This window comes from Pteropus medius, unplaced genomic scaffold (assembly GCF_902729225.1).
Source record: "Pteropus medius unplaced genomic scaffold, Ma_sr-lr_union100, whole genome shotgun sequence".
Taxonomy (NCBI): Eukaryota; Metazoa; Chordata; class Mammalia; order Chiroptera; family Pteropodidae; genus Pteropus; species Pteropus medius.
The window spans coordinates 9,379,388-9,401,976 of record NW_024355008.1 but is presented as its reverse complement, the minus strand read 5'-3'; the positions used below and the strand labels follow the sequence as shown (position 1 = coordinate 9,401,976).

Sequence of the window (22,589 nt, the reverse complement as noted above, 5' to 3'; positions counted from 1 at the left end):
AAGCCACTATAGACAAGGTGCTCAGGAACGACAGCTTCGTGGCTGTGACATTTCAGCTGAGACAAGAGAATGGAGATGAGGCAGACATGCCAAAAGCTAAGGGAGAAGCCCTTTGGGCAGACGAGTTGAGGGTACTGCTCTGCTTGAGTTGTCTTTAAGAAGAGAGTGAAGGGGAGTATTTCGCAGATGAAGAGGCAAATGCCAGGACCAGGGTATGAAAGCTCCGTCATCTCCCAGGAGTTGTGAGACCAAACATCATGTCCAATCAGGGAAGGAGAAGCCTTGGGGCTGAAGGGCAGGCAGGGTTCAGATGAGGACCAGCCCTAAGTGTTCTACAAAGGCATTCTTAAAGTCTAGAGGCCTAGTGGGCATTTAGGTATTTTGTTTCTTTTTTTTATTCTGGAGTAGATTTTGTTTGCCTGATTCCAGTTTTAAAGGAGTCTGGGAACTCATCAATTTAAGAGTCCTCAGGGGCATCTTTTACAAAAGGAAAATAATCCAATTTAAATTTGAAATAAACAAATTTAGCTAGTTCACATTTTAAAGAAAGTGTGAAATGTGATATTTCTATGTTAGTCTATCTTCACTAACATCATTGTTCCTTACCCACCTTTTTTTTTCTTTTTTCTTTTCTTTTTTTTTTTTTAATTAAGAGGTATTTAGGAGCACTTAAAAAAGAAAATACAAAAACCAAAAACCTCTTGCCATCTGTTCTGGGTGATTATTGCTATTACAACATATTGGTTTTGAATGGGGAGAGAATGAATCTACAGCAGGAAGTCTTTTAATTACCAGTGCAGAAGACTATGAATGATTCTATTTATGTAACCCACTAAAAGAGAAACAGCTACTTTATAGAGTTGTGCTATTACAATGTGTATATTGTTTAAATTAGTTACAGAATGTTTAACTATCCCTTAAACTCGATGTCAATAAGTCAATAAATAAAGATTTATTAATATTTTACAAGGTGTAATATGACTTCCTATTTGGTTGTTATTCAGACATGAAAACCAGAGGGTTATAATCTAAGAGGGAAAAATTAGATAGCCGTGAAAAGATGACCAATAAGACAAGATAGAACAGGATAAATTTAAACTGGGTGATAGAGATCAGATTGGGTAACATGCATTTCAAAATAGTTGTCAGAGTTGGGGTTCAGACTAAACTTCAAAAGAAGAAAGTTTGAGACAAATGGAGGAGGAGGGCGAAAACAGAAGAGGTAGAAAGCAGTGTGGGTTAAATAAATACTGCAAATAATAAATGATTGCTTCAGTCTAATGCTTTGTCTTGTTGAAAATCCAGAAACAGTAAAAATCAGAACCAGATCGGTAAAATAATATTCAGTTAGAGTTTATTGTATACAAAAGAACAGTTGGTGAACTGGGAGCCTTCAAATTCAAAACTGATAAGAAGCTCAGAGGCATAACATAACTTATAGAGTGAAAATGAGAAAATTGTTTAACCTTTCCAGTGACTGGTTATTACAATGAGGGTTTCTAAACAATGGGATTGGTTAAAAGTGGTGATCTTAAACCATTTTAAAAAGATAACAAGTTTCTCTTATGATTATCAGAGGCAAGAAAAACATTTAAAATTATCTTTAAATCAACATTATACTGCCTCCAATCCCCTTCCTTGTTTATACCTCTATGTTCTAGAAGGAAATTCTATTTTAATCAGTGTCAGGGCTCTTTTCTCCTATAAGATGGCCCCAGAAACTTCTAAAATGTGGGCAGGACCTTCGGTCTGTCTATAACTGGCAGTCCTCAACTTCTGAGCTATTCTTGGATCATGGGCACCTTTGCAGACGTTGGTGGCTTTATCCAGGGTCCATCCTCCCCACATACAACATATTTTCATCCCACTGAGGTCCTGGCTTCTGCTCAGGGCATTACAGCAGAGTAGATCACAAGCACCTGCAAATGGCAGGATCGACTGACCTTTGCTTCTTCCTGATTTCTAGGAATTCTCTCCTTTTTTGTTCTCTATCCACAGTCCGGTCAATATGTTGGACATTTACTAAATAAAGAAAGGGCCGTTATCTGATTTCTCTCTTGTGAAATTATTTGAGGCAATGAGTATGTAGGCCTGGCTACCTGCTTGAATGGGAGGAGAGAAAATTAAGAAACACCATGTGCATATATCGATAGATTATTCCACTTACATCTATTGGCTTTAGGGGTCAAGGTAAGTGACTAATTTAACTAGCATAAAATGAGAATGAAAATTAGCACTGCTTCTAGGTAAATCAAATTAGGTTAATGAGTCTTTTTTGTTTGTTTTATAATTAACTCTAGGTCAAGTAGATAAGTACATATTGCCAAAAGAAAAGACAAAACAAAATGATAACCTGCAAGTCTAAGAAAAGACAATTATACCATAATTGTATCACAATTCAAAATCATATACCATAATTATATCATAATTCAAAATCACAAGTGTTAATTTCTGACCAATCATAGTAAACTGCTTAGATTTGCTTCCTTCCTATCCAACTACATTTCTCTCTCCAATCAACTGATACTCCCTGCCTACAAGTTATGGATTATCTTGCTCTGAAATAGTGTCCTGCCTTGGTGGGAGATACATTAAGAAGGCTATTGCTAAAAGTTGCCCCAACTATTGTTTCTTTGGTGCTAATGCCTAGTGACTATTCTCTTGCCTCCCTTTCCAACTTTCATGGCCCCATGAGTTCTTTCACTCTGAACTACCCAGCATAACTTTAACACTTGTGAGATTTGGTTTTAGGCCTCTCTGAAAGGTTCTGCCTTTGACTCATGCATATTTCTGAACACTGCCCCCAGTACCGCTGCTAACAGGGCCTCCCCTTATTCCTTAATCCAGTTTTCTACCTACATACATGACATAAAATGGACTTGAGCACTCACATTGACAAAGCTACGTTATCCCAGAAACTCTGTATTCATGTGGCTTCACAGAAAGGTTTTTATGTAGAGTTGTCATAACACACTAAACATTAAAAATCACACAAGTATAGCTTGCAAAGTGAATGATTATTTAGACCACTTAATGACTCAGATTTCCTCTAAGAACTGTTTTCCATTTGCCTGGGCACTTGTCAACACATATTCAAAAAATCAATCTCGTTCTTTACAAAAAATAATTCAGTAAACTTTAGATAATTATAATCTGATGGTTCTGGAACATTGCAAGAAATGTAGAAAAGGAATCAACTATAATTTTGTTTACCATATGTCACTTTAGTTGCAATGTGGCTCTGGATCTACTGCTGTCACTTGCCCAGCCAGCACCTGGAAAGACAAAGAATGTCCTAAAGAGAGGAATTTCTGTTAAGCAACGTCTTCTCATTAAGGCCACTTGTCTTACATGCCACACAATTGGTTACCCTGAGAGGGGAAAAAATAACAAAGAAATAGCAATCAAAATAACTCATTTGCTTCCACATCCTTCATCCACAAATCACAAGAATTCTGATTAATAACAAATAAGAGCCTTATAATAGTGTAATGGATATTGCAAAGATACCGAATCAGACATTTACCTAGCTAGCCTCTCCAAGCCTCAGTTTCCTGCCCTCTACAAATGATAAATATCTGTATGATATCAACTTTCCTTGCAGGGCTGATGTGAAAACTCGATGACATAATGGATATAAAACACGTAATATTGTACTTGACAAAAAATGTGCATCACTACTTTTAATTATTTTCTCTTATCCCAACATTTTTGCTTGGGGCTATATATAATATATTAACTATCATAAGGTTCCTTTTTAAGAACCAAAAATAAAAGAGTTTTAATATATTACATATATACATATATAATATATATACACATATATTATACATATACATATATAATATATACATATATTATACATATACATATATGTATATACATATATTATACATATACATATATACATATATAATATATACATATATATTATACATATACATATATAATATATACATATATATTATACATATACATATATAATATATATGTATAATATATATACGTATATACATATATATGTATATACGTATATATATATGTATATACGTATATATATAATATATATGTATATAATATATACATATATACATATATGTATATATGTTTTAATATATATATACATATTTCTGGTTCTTAAAGAGGAACCTTATAATACTTAATATATTAGAAATATATATAATACTTTTATATATATATTTTTATATATATACTTTTTATATATATACTTATATATATACACACTTTTATAAATATATGTGTGTGTGTATATATATGTGTATATACATATATATATATATATATATATGTATATATATAAAATACATACATAAAGAGAGATTTATTTTCAAGAATTGGATCATGTGATCGTAGAGGCTGTACAGGGTGGGAGGTCAGGCTGGAGACCCAAGAAAGAGCAGTATAAGTTCAATGGCCATCTTCTGGCAGAAATTCTCCTTGCTTGGCAAAGGTCAGTCTTTTGTTCTAGTAAAGCCTTCAACTAATTGGATGAGACCCACTCACATTGTAGAGGGCAGTCTGCTTTATTCAAAGTCCACCAATTTGAACATTAATCTCATCCAAAAATGCCATCACGAATTCATCTAGAATGATATTTTATCAAATATTTGGGCACAATGGTCCAACCAAGTTGACCATAAAATTAATCATCACAAGCATCTGAGGACTCTGTCAAGCCAAATAACATAATAATTTTTCTTCTAAAAGTTTTATATTTTTAGTTTAAGAAATAAGATCAATTTAAAAATTTTAATTACAAAATACATTTTCAATAGCAACAAAATTCCAAACATACAAAATCTAAGAAAAGATATGCAAGATTTTTATAATAAAAATGATAACACTGTATTGAAGGCCAATAAACAAGACCTAAATAAACACGGGAGGCCTAAATTTAAAAAAATCTAAATAAATAAATATTCATGAAAAAGAAGAGTTGACATAGTAAAAATATAAATTATTTATAAATTAATCTATGCAATTTTTCAGAACCTACTCAGGGTTCTATGTTTATTTGTTTGCTTTTTTATGGAACTGAAACCAATTCCATAATTTACATTGAAGTATAAAGAAAACAGATTAGCTAACGTTATGTAGAAACATCTTTCTAGATAACAAGACTAATGTTAAAACTTTATCAAGAGAGTCTAGTTTTGCTTCAGGAATAAATAAGTTAACCAATGGAACAAAACAGAAAGTGCAGAAATGGAATTATTTAAATATAGATACGACAAAATGACATTAAAAACTAGTGGTAAAAAACTAACTATTCGATGTTTAGTTCTAGGGCAACTGGCTAGCTGCATGAAATAAAATGAAATTGTATCATTTTCTCATAATTTACTTAAATGTCAAATCTATAAATATTAAAGAAGTCTGGGAGGCAAAATTTAAATTTTTTTAAAAGAATTAAGGACATACATATCTTAGTGATTTCAGAGTAGAAAAGTATCTCTTAATAAATTTCTGAAATACACAAAGCGCACACTGCAAAGGAAAAAATTGATAAATTAAACCACATTAAGGAAACTCTGTAGGAAACACACACAGACACACACAATTAAAAGTGAAAAAGCAAGCCGCAGACTGGAAGAAGATATTAATAATATGTATAGTCAAGTATTAATATTAGAATACATATACAAATTCTATAAGTCAAAATTTTAAAAGATAAACAAAATGATAAAATGTGGCAAAAACTACAAACAAGCAATTTACAAATGAGGGAAACCAAATGTCCAGGAAATATAAGAAAAGACGCTCAACCTCATCAAAGAAAAGCCGGTATAAACCACACTTTCAAATATTTCATTGATATTGTACTGTCACATATAACAGAAATTCTAATAACAAGAAGTGCAGGCAATGATGTGGAAAAAAATGGAATCTTAATTTGCAATTCCAAATTCAAACGTATTCTGAAAAATGAGAGTTTTTCATTATAATTTTATTTGGAAGCAAAATCTAAGCTTAACTGAAATGAAACTCTTTATACTCTTAATCCTAATTATTGTAACTATTTGTACGTTTTACTGCAAAAATACTAACATTGTTTATGGATTCTGCTGTGTTGCCTACTGGATTGTTACATGATCTATGGGGGTAATCACCATATTAGCTTCCTAAAATCTAAACATTATGAATTATGAAGAACAGCTGGTCCAAGAGTTCTGGATTAGGGATTATAGATCTGTTCAATCATCTTGGAATACAATTTGGCAACATCCAGTAAAGATTAATAAAAAGGTTGCATCTACTGAACCAATAAGCCATTCTCAGAAAAAACTTTAGTACATGTGCATTGGGATACATGAGCAAGATATTCATAGTAGCAGTGTTTGTAATTACAAACAATTGGAAATAACTCAATTCTCTATCATCAGAAGAAAGTACAAATAATACATCAGGATTATATCCAGCATTAAAAATGATTGAATTCCAACCACAGGTGGTCACATGCATAGATTTCCTAAATAAATGTGAGAGGAAAAAACGTATGTGGCAAATCAACATCTAATGTTTTATACTATTTATATAAAGTTTAAAATATGCAGAATAACACTATATACATTTTAAAGACAGCAGCTGTGATTATTAATTTTATGCGTCAACTCAGCTAGATCATGGTGACTAATTGTTTGGTCAAACACTAATCCAGGTACTGCTGTAAAGGAATTTTTTACATGTGACTAACACAATCAGTTAATTCTAAATAAAGCAGATTACCCTCCATAATGTAGGAGGACCTCATCTAATCAGTTCAAAGCCTTAAGAGGAAGGACCAAGTTTTCCTCAAGAAAAAGGAATTCTATGTAGAAAATATAGTCGATAATATTTTAATAATTATGCATGATGTCAGATGGGTACTATACTTAGGGTGATCACTTTGTAAGTTATTTAAAGAGCTAATCACTGTGTTGTACACCTTAAACTAATAGAATATTGCATGTCAGCTGTAATTTAAAAATTAAAAACATAGGGACTGCAGAAAAAAATGGCGTAGATGATAGAGGCTCTGGTGACCAAATCAAAGTTGTGACAGAAACAAGGAGCAAACATCAAGGAAAATAACCTGGGATCTAGATGAATAAGCCATACAACTAGGGAGAAATCTAAGAAATCACCCTGCAATGGCAGAAAGCAGGATGGAGCGAGGACATGGGGCTGTGCAGTCACGAGCTGCTGAGTGGGACAGAGGCTGTGGCAGCGGCAGCCAGGAGCTTAGGGATGTCCCTTAAAGGAGTTGTGTCTGCGAACGGATCTTTGTCATGGTGACAGAACTGCTCCCTCTGAGTACCAGTGCTGGTTCAGCTGTGCAGGGGGCACCAGGGACTTACAGGGAGACACTGAGTTGTCAGAGTGAGGGCCTAGGCAAGACTCACTCTATACAGAAGTACCAGCGGTATCTATTGTTCCTCTGTTGAGTCCTACCCACTCCCAGTGTGTGGATGGAGCATGCCGTAGCTGAGATGTCATCAAACTGGATAACACAGGTCTCTCTGCCCAGAGGATTCTCTGAAACCTTGCCTCCCCCAACTCATGGCCTCACCCAAGCCACATCCAGGTGTGTCCTCATTTAGCCAGGTGCTCCTTGCTGAGCAGTGCCTAGATCCATACTGGTGGCAGCTGGCCTCAGTTTCTGGTATGGCCTTTTGAGGCAACTGTAAACACAGCTTCTGTGGATTGCTTGCTGAATCTTAACAGGTTGCCTCGGAGGGGCACAGGCTGGGGCTAAATTTGGCCTGCAGCTAAAACCCTCTCAGGACTTTGCCACTGGACACCTATTACACAAATCCATGCTAATAAGACCAGGAGACTTAGGAACTTTGCTTAGTACATAGAAACAAACACAGAAAGGCAGCCAAAACGAGAAGACAAAGAAGCAGAAACCATATGAAAGAACAGAACAGAGATCCAGAAATAATGGAGTCAAGCAATCTAACAGATGCAGAGTTCAAAACACTGATTATAAAGATGCTCAATAAACTTAGGGGAAATATAGATGAATTCAGTGAGAACTTTAACAAAGAGGTAAAAAACATAAAAACAGAAATAGAAATTATAAAAGGAAACCAGTCAGCAATGAAGAACACATTATCTGAGATGAGAAGTATATTAAAGAGAATAAACAAAGTGAATAAAGAGGATAAAATAACCTTTAGAGGATGGGAAAGCCAAGGTCACTCAATCAGAATGGCAAGAAAAATGAAACCAAGACCATAATAATAATTTAAGGAGCCTATGGGACACTATTAAATGTAAAAATATCCATGTTATAGGGGTATCTAAAGGAAAATGAGACATTGAACAGCTCTTTGAAGAAATAATGATGGAAAACTTCCCTAACCTGGTGAAGGAAATAGACATAAAACCCCAGGAGGATCAGAGAGACCCAAAAACCAAGAACTCAAAGAAGCCCAGACCAATCATAATTAAAATGCCAAAGGTTAAATACAAAGAGGGAATCTTAAAAGCAGCAAGAGAAAATCAGTTGCCTACAAGGGAGCACCCATAAGACTGACAGATGATTTCTCAGAAGAAATTATGCAGAACAGAAGGGCTTGGCAAAAAATATTCGACGTGATGAAAACCCAGTATCTACAACCAAGAATACTTTATCCAGCAAAGCTATCATTTAGAGTTGAAGAACAGATAAAGAGCTTCCCAGACAAAAATAGCTAAAGGAATTTATCATCACCAAGCCAGTATTACAGGTAATGTTGGAGGGACTTCTTTAAGAACAAAAAAACATGTATCAAAAACAGGAGTAAAGAATGAAAACAAGTAACATTCCTATCAACAAGTACCTTCGATGGAAAAGAACTAAGTGCTCCAACCAAAAGATTGAGTGGCTAAGTGGATAAGAAAACAAGACTCTACCCCAAAATTCATGGCAGCACAATTTACAATAGTCAAGATATGGAAGCAACTTAAATGCCCATCAACAGATGATTAAAGAAGCTATGATTCATATATGCAATGGAATATTACTTGGCCATTAAAAAAATGATATCTTATCATTTGCAGCTACATGGATGGACATAGAGGTTATTATGCTGAGTGAAATAAGTCAGACAGAGAAAGATAAATACCATATGATTTCACTTATATGTGGAATCTAAGGAACAAAAAGAACAAACTAATCAAAAACAGACTCACAAATATAGTGGACGATTTGGTGATGGACCAAGGGAAGGGGGGTTTGGGGAGTTGGGAGATTGAGGTGAAGGGTTAAAGAAGTACAAATTAGTAGTTGATAGGTGGTCACAGGGATGGGGAGCACAGCATAGGAAATGCAGTTAGCATTAATATATTGGCTAGGTGGAAAACCAGAGGAGAGAAGGAGCAATTAGGGGGATTGTTTTATAAACTATATAAATGTCTAACCAAAGTACTGTGTACTTGAAACTGATTCAAATAAATAAAAAAATAATAAAATTTAAATATTATTTTTTTAAAAAAAGAAAAATGAATTCTGCCTCCAAAGTACAACACAGAAATTCTGAGTTTCTAGCTTTCAGACTCCAATCTACAACATTACCTCTCGCCTGAGTCCTCAGTCTGCCAGCCTGCCTGCCCTTTGGAGTTTGCCTTACCAGCCCCCATATTCATGTGAGCCAATTCCTTAGAGCAAGTCATAGTAAGTCTCTCTTGCTCTTGCTTGCTCTCTCTCTCTCTTTTTCTCTCTCTCCACACATACACCTCCCCCTTCCCCCACACACACATCCTATGAGTTTTCTTTCTTCTCTGTAGAACTTTAATACAGAAGTATATTTAATAAAATTATAAGGAGATTCATAAAGACCACGATGTCCTCTAGTAGGAAGGTAGGAGCATATATTCAGGAGGGGATGCACTATGGGTTTTAAATATATTGATAATTTATTCTTCAGCACTGTGGTAGACACATTGATATTTATTATATTACTCTTTTTCCTGTTTTTATGTCTAAACTTATAAACTTAAAATCATTTTAAAAATAAAGGCAAATAAGAGACATTTATAGAAAATAATTGTAGAAAAAACTTTCGGGTATATGAAAAGAAAATTTCCCAAGTGAATTTTAAGAAGAATTTGGATTCATGGTAGAGATTTAATAAAAGCATTTAGTATCAATAGTTAATGACCTAGATTGTGAAATATTTCATGTTACTATGATGAAGCAAGGTGACTCAGTAAGAGAATTTCTTTGATGCTTGCTCTGTCACTATTCTCATTCAGGTAATGACACGATTATCAATACACACCACACATGCCTAAACTACTAACGGCCAACAGCCCATAATTCTGCTGACCAACTAATTATCAGCTTTCTATTACTTTGTTCAGTAATGCTTAAAGTCGCAGAACAGTGCTTGCTTGTGTGCCTAAAACCTAGCCTATCTCTAGCCTAAAAATGAGCCAGAACTACTGCTTTAAATTCCAAATCAATTACACTTCCTAACTATTGATTCCATGATTGATTGATGTGAATGTCTTCCTCTATACTGGTCTGAAAAGTATGGAGTTTTCAAATCCATATCAGTTTGTTTGAAATATATTCACTACATGAAAAGCATTCATAATGAAGAATGAATGCTTCTGGTTCACAAGATTTTCATGTCCTTATACTTTCTTTTTTACTCTCTAGGGAAAGTTTGAATGGAAATTACTATATGTGACTTGGGAGAGTAGCATCTATTTATATTTGGGACATCCATATCAAAATTTGCTTGAATGACATTTCTAGGGGTAAAAATGTTTATAAACTATTCCTTTACATTCTCAATTATTTATTCTCAAATGGAAGTATACGCCTTTCTGTTGAACAACTCAAAGGTTGAGGAGTTGCTTATGATAAATTTTATATTTCAGTTCTCATTTTGATGTTCAACATAAAATATTACTATCAGCATGTATTTATTGAATACTGTATATCTAAGTACGGCCCCACAATTTCTGTGCCTGTATTTGGACTTGCTTTTTTTAAAAAATCATCCTATTAGCACCATGTGAAGGGTATATGAGCTCATAGCATATTTTAAAAAACAGATATTTCAAGGTAGTTTTAAGAGAGTAAAATGTGCTAAAAAGATTGTGTTATCATACAAGGATGATACCAAGATGGAAAACTAAAAAGTTAAACCTGTACTAGAAGAAAACATACTCCATATTAATTTGCAGTTACTAAAATTGTTAATATGGAACAAAGAATTTTTACATTCCAAATTGCATCAGTAATTGACAGAAATGTATTTTTAATACACATTTCAATAATGCAGCAATGCTAACCTTATCTTTACGTGAACAAGTTAGGTTTGAAATGTTATCCAAGTTGATACCACATATAAATTGGCATTCTGCAGCTCATTGGTGGGCTTACATATATAATTTCCTTAACACGCTACTCCTAGTTTCCCAATTAGTCACTAGGTAGTCTTTTAGCAGTTCCATTCAAAGAAAGAGAAATATGAGTTTTAGCAAAAACGAGTAATTATTTTTCTCTTCAGAAGATTTAACTGTCTTCTTCTAGAAGGAGATTTCTTCAATAAAAACTGTATATCAATAATACTATACTATAGTTGCATAATAGTACTTATAATTTGTATATATACTCATTTTCATATTTCTATACTACTCCACTTCAAGAAGCCTACAATCTAGATTTCTACCCCTCACAAGTAGCCTGTAGCATTGCATTAATCTCTAACCAGTAGTTCCTATATATTGTTTAGTGATCTTTGATGAATCTTGTTGTAAGCTTCTTAAGGTTAGTTATCATGCTGTATTATTCTTTGAGTCTCCAGGGCTTGCCGTTATACCTGGAATTTTTCATATGATTAATTAATATTTGATGAAAGAATTAAATGGAAAAGTCTACGAAAGTCTATTGAATTCTATAACCTTACATTTCTGGATTCTAGTTACACTAAACATTTTAAATAATGACATTTGTTTTGTGAGTGTCATTTTTTAAAATTATCATTATTTAAAAATTTTATTAAAATAAATGAAATTATTTAAAATTAAAAGGTCATTCATTAATTAACTTTCACAATAGAGCTACATATACAAATACAATTTTTTACACTTTAGTTTTTCCTGGAAATGACCTTAGCCCCAAATTGGTTGTTGCAGATAGATACTTAGATGGATAGAGATAGATATCATGCAAATATTTGTTATTATTCAAGTCAATTCAATAAATATTTGTGGAACACCTATATTGTATAGTATATTATGTATTAGATATTATCAGCATGACAAAGATGCATACAGTATATACTCTTACAAGTAGCTTAATTTAATAGAGAAATATAGGGCATGACATGATGAGGAACAAAAGTAAGAGTTAAAGTAAATGTAGCAGGAAAAACTTGGAGACATAAAATAATCTGAATTGGGTGGTAGGTAGAAGTGGTAACGAGAAATCATTTCACAGAACGTGACCTTAAATATTTTTGCATTAATATAAAATAACTATATATTAATATACAACATAAGATTTTTATATTATACCTTAATATATAATATTAATCTAAGCTATGGCTTGACATAAAACATTGCTTATTTCTTTCTTTCCAATTGTAATAGTTTTTAGTTGGCACAATGTTTGAATGCATTTCTGCATTTTGCAATGCACTTCTAGAATAGAAGCCCAGTTGCATTTATTGCTGAAATAGGAGAGGCACATACCGAAGGTGGGAATTATTTTAAAAGTGAAAATGGATTACAAAATTTCTCCTAAAGTTACAGAGAAAAGACTTAGATTTTGGATAACCGCATTCTAGGCTACTGGTCTCACTATAGATCTTAATTTTAATTAGAAGCTTTGATTAGTTTAGTTCATCCTCTTACATCAAAACCTAACTTTTTTTCTAACATGTTCGAAAAATAGATTTTATCCTTGTTTTCATTTGTAAGTCAATCAAAACTCCAAATTATAGACATATTGTATTAAGTAACCAAAAAGTATTTCTTTTCAAGAATTAAATATATATACATATATATGTATATATGTGTGTGCGTGTGTGTGTGTGTGTATACTATATAGTTATTGTATAAGAGTCAAACTATACAAAACAGAAATCAAAATTACCCATAATTTCACTTCTGGAAATAATAACTAATATGTTGTTAAATAGACGTCCAGTCAGTTTTTCTATAGACGTGTGTAGTCACACAGATTTACTCACATTGAAACACACTCACATATGTAAATGGAATACTGTGAAAATACACACTGCTCTGTTAAATGACTTTTTCACCTAAAATATATCATGGGCATCTTTTGGATTCAAATTGTTCAATAGAGGTTTTTACTCTAAATATATTTTAATTAAGCAATTGTTTATTTGATAATTTACAGCTTTCTAGAGATCTTTTAAAAATTATTTTCTGCTACAATGCCATAGAAATAATCAAGTAAATTTTTCTTCTAGTAGTTATGTGGATTTATTTTTATTTTTAGTTAATTTCATCTGGAGATTTATAACAGTCCAACTTTTGGACTTTTTGCCTCAATATTTCTTACAAAATAATATACTGAATAAGCACAAATTCAAAATACTAAACATTTATAAATAATCTGTTTTGATATTCTCTATTTTGTCACATTGAAATATTTGTTTCTTCAATAGTACCACATTATTTTGCATACTGTAAATTTATCTACATCATGATATCCGAAAGAATAAATCTGTAAAAATTTGAAATTTTTTCAACTTTTTAACTATTATTAAAAGTTCATAATTCTATGTATTCTTTAGAATCATTTTGAGATGAAGAATTTAAATAACAATGTGGAAAACTGACAATGCTTTCTATTCTGTTGTTACTGAGTTAAAAAAATTTTTTCCAAATGTATTTTCACTGTTTTCTAAATTTCTTGACATCTACTGAGATGACTTTGAACTTGTTAATGTTGATATACTGACACTCGTTAATATGAAAAATTATAAATAGATTTAACATGTTTAAACTATCTTTATATTCAAGGAAAAAGCTCCATTTGGTCATGATATATTGTTATTTTTAATGTCATGCTAAGTTCTTCTTGTTAACATTTCATTTAGGATTTTTGTTTCTATATTCTTAAGTAAGATTGTTCTGTTCTTGTCATGTTGATTAGTACTGTCATGGTAGAAAGAATTGGGAAGTTCTCTATGTTTTAATGTATGCTCTCACACTCATTGATAAATTTTCTGATTCTCCCTCAGACTTTCCATGAGTTCAAGCTCAAGAAAAAGAGATTCTAAAGCAGTAAACTATGGAAGTTCAGTGGATCCAGTTGGTTGCCTTATCTGGTTCCAAACTCTAGTGTAGATTTTTGTGCTGCAGAGGCTGTTAAGCTAAAAAAAACAAAATAAAATAGCCCAGATTCTCCTTAAAGTAAAATAAAATTAAGAAATTTTTTATGTCATCTTTTAGAAAAAAGCTTATCAAAAAAGGAAATAAATCTACATTATTTTCACTGGGATTTATATTTGTGTAAAAATTATATTAAATGAATAGAAAAAAATAGGTCTGGAGTTTAAGTCATGCCTAAAGGAATCATCCTGTGTTGTAGATTGTAAACTTTGCTTTTCTTTCTTTTTTCTCCTACTTTTAAGAGCATTTTTATTTACATAAGACCAAGACTGAGGGAAATATTGTTCAAACTATTAGAGAGGTTTTAAAATTTAAATAGTGTTACTTGGTGAATAATAAAAGTTGAAAGTGTGCTTCAGTAAAGCTTTAAACAGGGCCAGCCTCAGGGAATTACAGCTCTTTTCAAAACATCATTTCAGAAACAGGAAGATGCAATGTAACTGAGAAAAAAAATGTGGATTTTGCAGTCTGACAGACCTGGATATGAATCCCACTTCTGCTACTAATAGACTTTGTAATATTCAGTAAGTTGCTTAATCTTCTTCAAACACAATTTTCTAGCTATACATATTTTTTAAAAGCATAAAATCTGACTTCTGGGTATTTATCTGAGGAAACCTAAAACACTAATTCAAAAAGATATTTTCACCATTATGTTTGCTGCAATGTTGTTTACAATAACCAAGATATTGAAGAAACCAAGATATTGAAGGACTATTACTCAACCATGGAAAAGAATGAAATCTTACTATTTATGACAACATGGATGGATCTAGAGGGTATTATACTAAGTGAAATTAGACAGAGAAGGACAAATATCATATGATCTCACTTATATGTGAAATCTAAAGAACAAAATAAACAAACAAAACAGAAACAGATTCATAGATACAGAGAACAAACTGATGGTTGTCAGATGGGAGTAGGGATTTGGGGGACTGGGTGAAAATAGTGAAGGGATTAAGAAGTACAAATTGATAGTTATGAAATAGTCATAGATATAAAATAAAGCATAGGAAATATAGTTAATAATATTGTAATAACTGTGTATAGTGCCAGGTGGGTCCTACACTAATTGGGGAGACCACTTCATAAATTATATAAATGCCTAACCACTTTGCTGTACACCTGAAACTAATATAAAATAATATTGAATGTCAACTAGAATTTTAAAAAAATGAAAGAATAACATTTTTAAAAACATGATATCTAACCATAAGTTTGCTGTACAGATAAAAGAAAATAATGTACTTAAAACTCCTTTCACAGTGTCAGGCGCACACCATGCATTCAATAAATACTAGGACTGTTTCCTCCCAATTATATTTAAAACCTGAAATTTCAGCTACTTAGAAATATGGATTTAACTTACATTGCTTCTTTTGGTTTGATCAACTATATTTCCTTAATAAATTATTTAGTGATGTCAATTATTTATATATATGAAGAAATATGTTTATTTGTCTTTTATTTAAAACATACAATCTCTATTTGTGGAGGGGAGCTTTGGGGAAAGCAATATGTTAGAGAAAGCCTGGTTCTCCGTGATTTAAGAGAGCTGAGAGGAAACAGAATTGGTGGGATGTTAAGAGTAGATGGAGAAGATCCGAGAGTCAAGGAAGAGAACTTGAGAAAGAAGAAGATAAATTTTACCTACTTCATAATTTTTTCTAATTATGATTTTCTAATTACCTAATTTCATAATTTTGCTGATGAAAAGTTACTGATTTTTGTAAATAAATTCTTCACTTAACCATTATACAGTGAGTGGAGAGTAGATATGGTTAGAAAGATTAATTTTTCTAAGTCATCAAAGTTAAATAAAGTGCTGAATACTTAGGAAATTCTCAATGAAACTAACCAAATTATTACTATTCAAATCACTATGAGCCAAGAGAATAGAAACGTGTGCTTTTTTCCCCCTAAGAACTCCTTATAGTGGTTTTTTACAGTAGGCCAGTATTCTTCTGGTCAGTTTTATAAAATTAAAAAAAAAGAAACCCTGAGAAATATAGAAACTAATTTACTTGCCCAGAGTAAAGAAGGAAGATGATAATGAAGGCCGAATGAAAATCTCAGTCTTTATGTTATATTTCACCTTAAGACCCTAAAATAACTTTTAAAATTAGAGCTCAAACAGTAAAATTTTTCAAGTGGTTTCACTGAAAGACACTATGACTTAAAATAATCATTGTGTCAATTTAAACATATCTTGAGTCTTCCAATCTAACTCCTTAAATTATAACTATGAATCTTTAAAACCACATTAAGTATAATAATCATCTTTGGAGGCTCTTAAAGTAAGGAGTAAAATTTTCTTACTGCTGAGATGTCATCTGGTGGTTTCAACATAAAAATATAACATTTTAAACCATAAGGGTTATTAGTGATTATATCATAGACGAGGAAACTGAGACCCAGAGATAGTAGTTGACTGGGTCAAGGACATACGACTAGCATGTTCATATACAAGACTCACCCTTCGTCTTCTGACTCTCAGATCCCTATTCTTTTTCTAAGAAATACCTTAGCTTTCCTAACCTTCAGGCTTTTTGTGGGTTGAAGAATATAAACCATTAATACTATTTATTGGTACTCTAGGAGAGAGATTTAGAAATCAGGTCAGAAGAAAAAGAAATCAGGATTTCATGGTCTGTTTTGCTAAGGTACAATTAAACATATATAAATATGTGTACATACATATGTTTTTTATATATGTGTATATGTATGTGTGCGTGTGTGTGTATATATATATATATATACTTTTTTACATACATACACACATACATATATATGGTTATAGGAAAATATGGAATTCTCTCTTTTGGTAGCTAGGTGCATTGAGCGAGGTATTGAACCTTGTTAATCAGTTTCCTTATTGATTAAAAGGGAATATGATTCTCAGCATTGCTTTCTAATAAAGATTACAGTAGATAATAAGCATGGATATTCTTTGTAAATTCTAAATTGTTAAGCAAATGTAAAGAATTATTAGGTCTTCACATAGTGAGTACTATAGTGAGAGGAGTGAAAGCTAGTTTGCATTTCTAACTGAGGTAGAAACCTTTTTAGGCTCATTTTATCTTGCTCATTGGAGGAATAAGCTGCTTATTTTATTAGGCACAGCAATTAACAATAAGCAACTGCAATAATAATAATAATAATAATAATAATAATAATAATAATAATAAATAGCCTTCAGAAATCTCTGTGGTCCGACACAAAAGTTTACTTATCTTTCTTACAAAATGTGTTGCAAGTTGGTGGAAGCATTTTGACTTAGAGTATAGTATTCACCCAACTGTGACACAATCATCTCAATGCATGACTTCTTAGCCAGAGATAGAGAGACAGAGGAGGCACATTGACTCTTAACTTCCTTAGCCCAGAATTAGTACTCATAACTCCTGTGAACAATTCATCAGCTAGAACCAGTTGTATGGCCTCAACTTTATGGCAAAAGAAGCTAGAAAATGTAGTAGATCACTTGGGGAATTTGGTGAGCACTACCTGTCTCTAGCACATCTATGGACCATATTAAAATATCCATCTCTTCACTTACTTTTGGTATTAAAATCTCATGAGATGGAGTCCTATATCTAAGTTCCTACAAAAGTAAGGGATAAATAAATAGAATAACAAAACAACCATATTAGGGGAAACCCAAAGGAGAAAACTATTCATAATGCTAGTTTCTAACTCTGTAGCTACAAATAAATAATAGTATACTTATTTAATTTTATAATTGTTTATGTATATATGCATAATACACACATATTATATACAATATATAATACATTATATAGTCTATGCAATGCATAATATATAATATTCTCTATACATATGTGTATATATATCATAGAATCATAGTTGTAAAAAGCACAAATCATAGAATGTAACTCTATTTCTTAAAACCTTCTGCAGGCTTTCCATTTATTCTAGACATCTCATGCTCTGCCTCTGCTTGCCTTCTGACTTTACCTCACACTATAATCCCCTAACTCTTTACACTCTAGCAACTTTGAACTTAATTTTTTCTGCAAATATAGGAAGCTTATTTCTGATTCAGGAACTTTAAGTGTAAAGTGATCATTCTGCCTTGAATGCCTTTCTTCAAGACATTTCTCAGTGGTTTTTCTCATTCATTAAAGCTCAGTCCAAATATCCTAACCTCCTTTCTAAATTTGCTGCTGCACCTTATATCATGTTACTTTGTTTCATGGTCAATATAATTTGTTCAAATCAATAAATATTCTGCCTTATCATGTAATTATTTGTCTTAAAATTACCCAATTCATCATCAGCTTTTCTAGGATAGGGACTGTACTTTATAAATCTTTCATATTCTTATAATGTCTAGCATATAGTAAAAAGTAAAAAAAAAAATGCTTATTGCCTTAATCTTGTCAGCTAGAAGACCATCTAATAGTTTAAGCACTTGGTTATGACTTCGTAATAAAAAGGTTATTAGAACACCAAATTATGTGAAGTAGAAAAGAGGGTTCAATAATTTTAAATGAAGCAGCTTCGCATCTACCTGTTGTTCATTTTACTGGACTGTTCTCCTTTTCAAATCCTTAGATAAAAAGTAAGAGAGTCAAACTTACTTTGAGCTAGAAAAATTTAAAGTACTTCCAAATCTAGCAATGTAAAAGTTATAAACTGCTGAAGGGTCTCAGCTCATTTGAGGGAACAAAAATTGCTCAAGGAGTTCAAATGAATAAAACGGTTCAAGTTGGTACTGTGTAGACTGTTAATATGAATCAGTATTAAATATTGGGCTATTTAGGCTAACAATTTCCAATTAGAATTGGCACATGATGAAAAGAGACAAAGTACTACAAAGCTAAAAAGGTCACTGAAGACATCAAGGGAGAGAAGCAAGGGTATGAGTGTCTTTCTAGAAAGGAGAAGCATTACCAGAAAATATCTAGTGCCAGAAAGAATTTGTATAAGAAAATGATTCTAAAATGGAATTTTGTAGAAACAATGTCTTGGCAGAGAGGAGATAAAAGGCAATCAAAATATAGACAAAGATATACAGAGTATAAAACTTTAAAAATCAATCTGATAATTGTCATCTATGGATTATTAGTTTATTCATCAATTCAGCATAGATGAATGCATTTAGAATCTCCAAAAGTCCACTGAAATTTGTAGTTTTCTTAATCCATCTTCATGTAATTTACTCTATGTAATCCCAGCTGTATTCCATATCTATAAGCATTCCAAATTCTAGCAGATTATAGGCTAATTTCTGTAGTGCCAATGTATTTATAGTTAATGACTTGAGGTATATTTTACCAAGAATTTGTTCTAAACCTGTTTAATTAAGAATTAAATACATAAACAAACTATGACTAAAAAAAAAAAGAGTGTTATTTTCCATGAAAAGTACTTGAATTGTTGGAACAATTTAAGTAAAGTTGAGTTGCAAAAGCATTGTCAGATCAGGTGTAGAAAGACAACTGCATAAGACTGGGGGAAAACAGATTAAAAATTAGATATATTCTGAGCCCAGCTTACAAAATCAAAAAGGCAGAATTCTAATTAGCAAGTATAAACTCAAACATATGGCCCCTAGTTTAAAAGATTGTAATTGCATGTGCCTTTTTTATTTTACATAAAAAATAAAATATAGAGGTCCTAAATAAATCATTAAATCCCAATAGAGAACATTCATGCCAGTGGAATGAGTCAGGTCTTTGCATGATGTAAGTTGTCTTTTCTCTACCCATTTTAGAGTATCTGGCCAGGGGCCCATAAATTAGATTGGCAAAAAACATATTAACAAGAGAAAAACAAGCAGAAGTTAATTGACCTGTGCCTATGCATAGACATGGAACCACCCAAAGACATGGTTACAACTTGGGTTCTAAGAGCTGTAGAAAAGAAGAGGAATTTTAGGCTTCTGAGCAGGTGAGGCAAGTTTTGGGAAGGTGACTAGGAAAGGCATGGTAAACAAAAGTTGTTTGGTAAGATTTATTACTTTAAGTGGGTGCCTTCTCCACTGGTAAGAGTTAACAATTCTCCTCTTTCTGGTATGGAAGGAAACATATACCTTTAGACACGGAAATCTTTATAAATGTAAATTTTCCTTTATCAAAGGAAAGCCGGTGCCTTGTTTTTAGAACTTATTCTGCATCTGCTGGTTCTCTAGGCCTTTACATCAAAATAATCCATATGCCAAAGAAGTACATTTTAATGTTTAAATGTGGCATATTACAGTACCCTTCAGAAGAATTAAAGAACAATGAAATTGTTCTTTATACTAAGTTGTACAGATGCCAGGTAGAGGGATAATGAGAAACTGAGGGCTATCAACAAGAATCCAAGGTTAAGGAATTCTTTGGGTGACAAAAAGTTCATCATTTTCCATAGTAGAAGAGTAGGACACAGCAGAGGAGAAGCAGAATCTGATAGCTGGTGTTGCAGAGTTTAGTTCATGCTTAGCTGGGTGGAATTGCTATGCCAAGGCAGGAATGGGTGCATCTGAGTGTGCATGCTAAGGTTTTTTAGCTCTGCAGGCCCCCTATGAAGCCTCAAAACTTGCACAGGTGGCTCACCACTTGGTAGTATGAGCCAGAATGTGAGAAGAAACAACAGCGACCTTTCTCTCTCTCTCTCTCTCTCTCTCTCTCTCTCTCTCTCTCTCTCTCTCTCTCTCTCTCTCTCTCTCTCTCTCTCTCTCAAAGCAGCAGTTTTCTGATACAGAAACTATTCCATTTATTTTTCTCAAAATCATGCCAATATGTAGGGTTAAATTCCAGCATAATTGGGAACACACAGAGCCTAATAACAGAGAAAAGAGATTATACTCCAAAAAAGCTGCAAGATTAGTTGACATGTTCCTACAGGAACCATGGTAATATTCCTAGAATTTGATTTTGAGGGTATTTGATCAGGAGTCTTGAACACAAAACTGGACAAGTACAGATTCATTGATTTAGGGGACAGATTTTTAGGACACATGATTTAATAACCTAGCAGGAACCCCAGGGGATTGGGTAACACGCTACTAGGATGGCTTTTAAAAGCCTGAAGAAATCATGGCTCATGCTGAGAGAAATGGAATGCCTGGGTTTCTCTGGCATTCAGAAGAGGAAGGAATAAAAGAATTTAAAAAAGAGGTCATGCTGGTTTAAATATATTATGTGAGACCAGAAAACCCACCACAAATAGTCTCACAGGAAGGCCCCAAATAACACACCATTCACCAAAGCATGAAGAATGTGTTCATGAGAAGGCATCAGGATCACTATTTGTTCTTTCATCTTCAGGCCAGGCTGGCAGTAGGATAGGTGATTACAAAGGTGGCTTGTTAATTGCCATGAAAATCTGGTCCCAAAGCAATAGAAGGCAGATGACTGACCTTAATTGACAGAAGCTGGGGACCACATTATCATAGAAAATAGAAAACTCAGAGGGAGAGCCAAGGAAGATTGACCTGTCAGGAGATGTAGAGGTGGTGAATAGAACAGGGTATCCCCAGGTACATGCCATTAGGCAGCCATTGAGGGTGCTATTTAACATCGACAATCTGAAGAAGGCAAGAATGAAGAAGCAGGAGTCGAGTCTGAGGGCAACTGCCCTAATAAAAATTGCAATCTCTTGTTTAAGTCAAGGTCCTGAGCCAATATTAATATCTAGAAACTACTGACTGAAGAGGTGGCAGGGTCCCTATACAGAAGGACTCTTAACACAATGGCAAATATACACTCTATTGATTCCATCAGTGCTTAACCAAAGGGGCCTGTAGAATTTTACTCAGGTGACTGCACATGGGGAAAGTGGAATATCCAGACATTTCAAGGACTATTGGATATAGTGTTGAGCTGACTCTGAAAGTCAGATACAAAATGTCATTATGCTTTCCCTGATAGAGTGGAGGTATACAGAGACCAGATAATAAATGGAGTTCTAGTAAAAGTCTCATAGTGGTCCACTGGGTCTGTGAACCACCCCATGGTCATTGCTGGGTCTCCAGTATATAATCAGGATTGACAAGCTTGGTAGTTGAAGTAACTCCCACATTGGGTCTTTGGTCTGTGAGTAAAAGCCAATGAAATAGAGAAGGCCAAGTGAAAGGCTCTGAAACTGCTTCCTACCAAAGAGAGGAAATCAAAAGCAATATCACATCCCATTGGGTTTGCTGAAGATTAGTGCCACCATTAAGGACACAAAGTATAAAAGGATAATGATCTATATCATATCATACC

General features: G+C 33.1%; 1 long non-coding RNA gene across 2 annotated transcripts in view; it reads right to left on the bottom strand.

Moving 5' to 3' along the window:
* LOC120598102 (uncharacterized) overlaps positions 1-22,589 on the bottom strand; it is a 145,232-nt gene that overhangs the window by 45,837 nt on the left and 76,806 nt on the right. The window contains exon 4 of one of the 2 annotated variants that reach the window (XR_005651503.1): positions 3,214-3,275. This is a non-coding gene — a long non-coding RNA (uncharacterized LOC120598102). Of the gene's footprint in view, positions 1-2,765; positions 3,276-22,589 lie in introns of those variants that run through there. The other variant, XR_005651502.1, reaches the window with a different exon arrangement.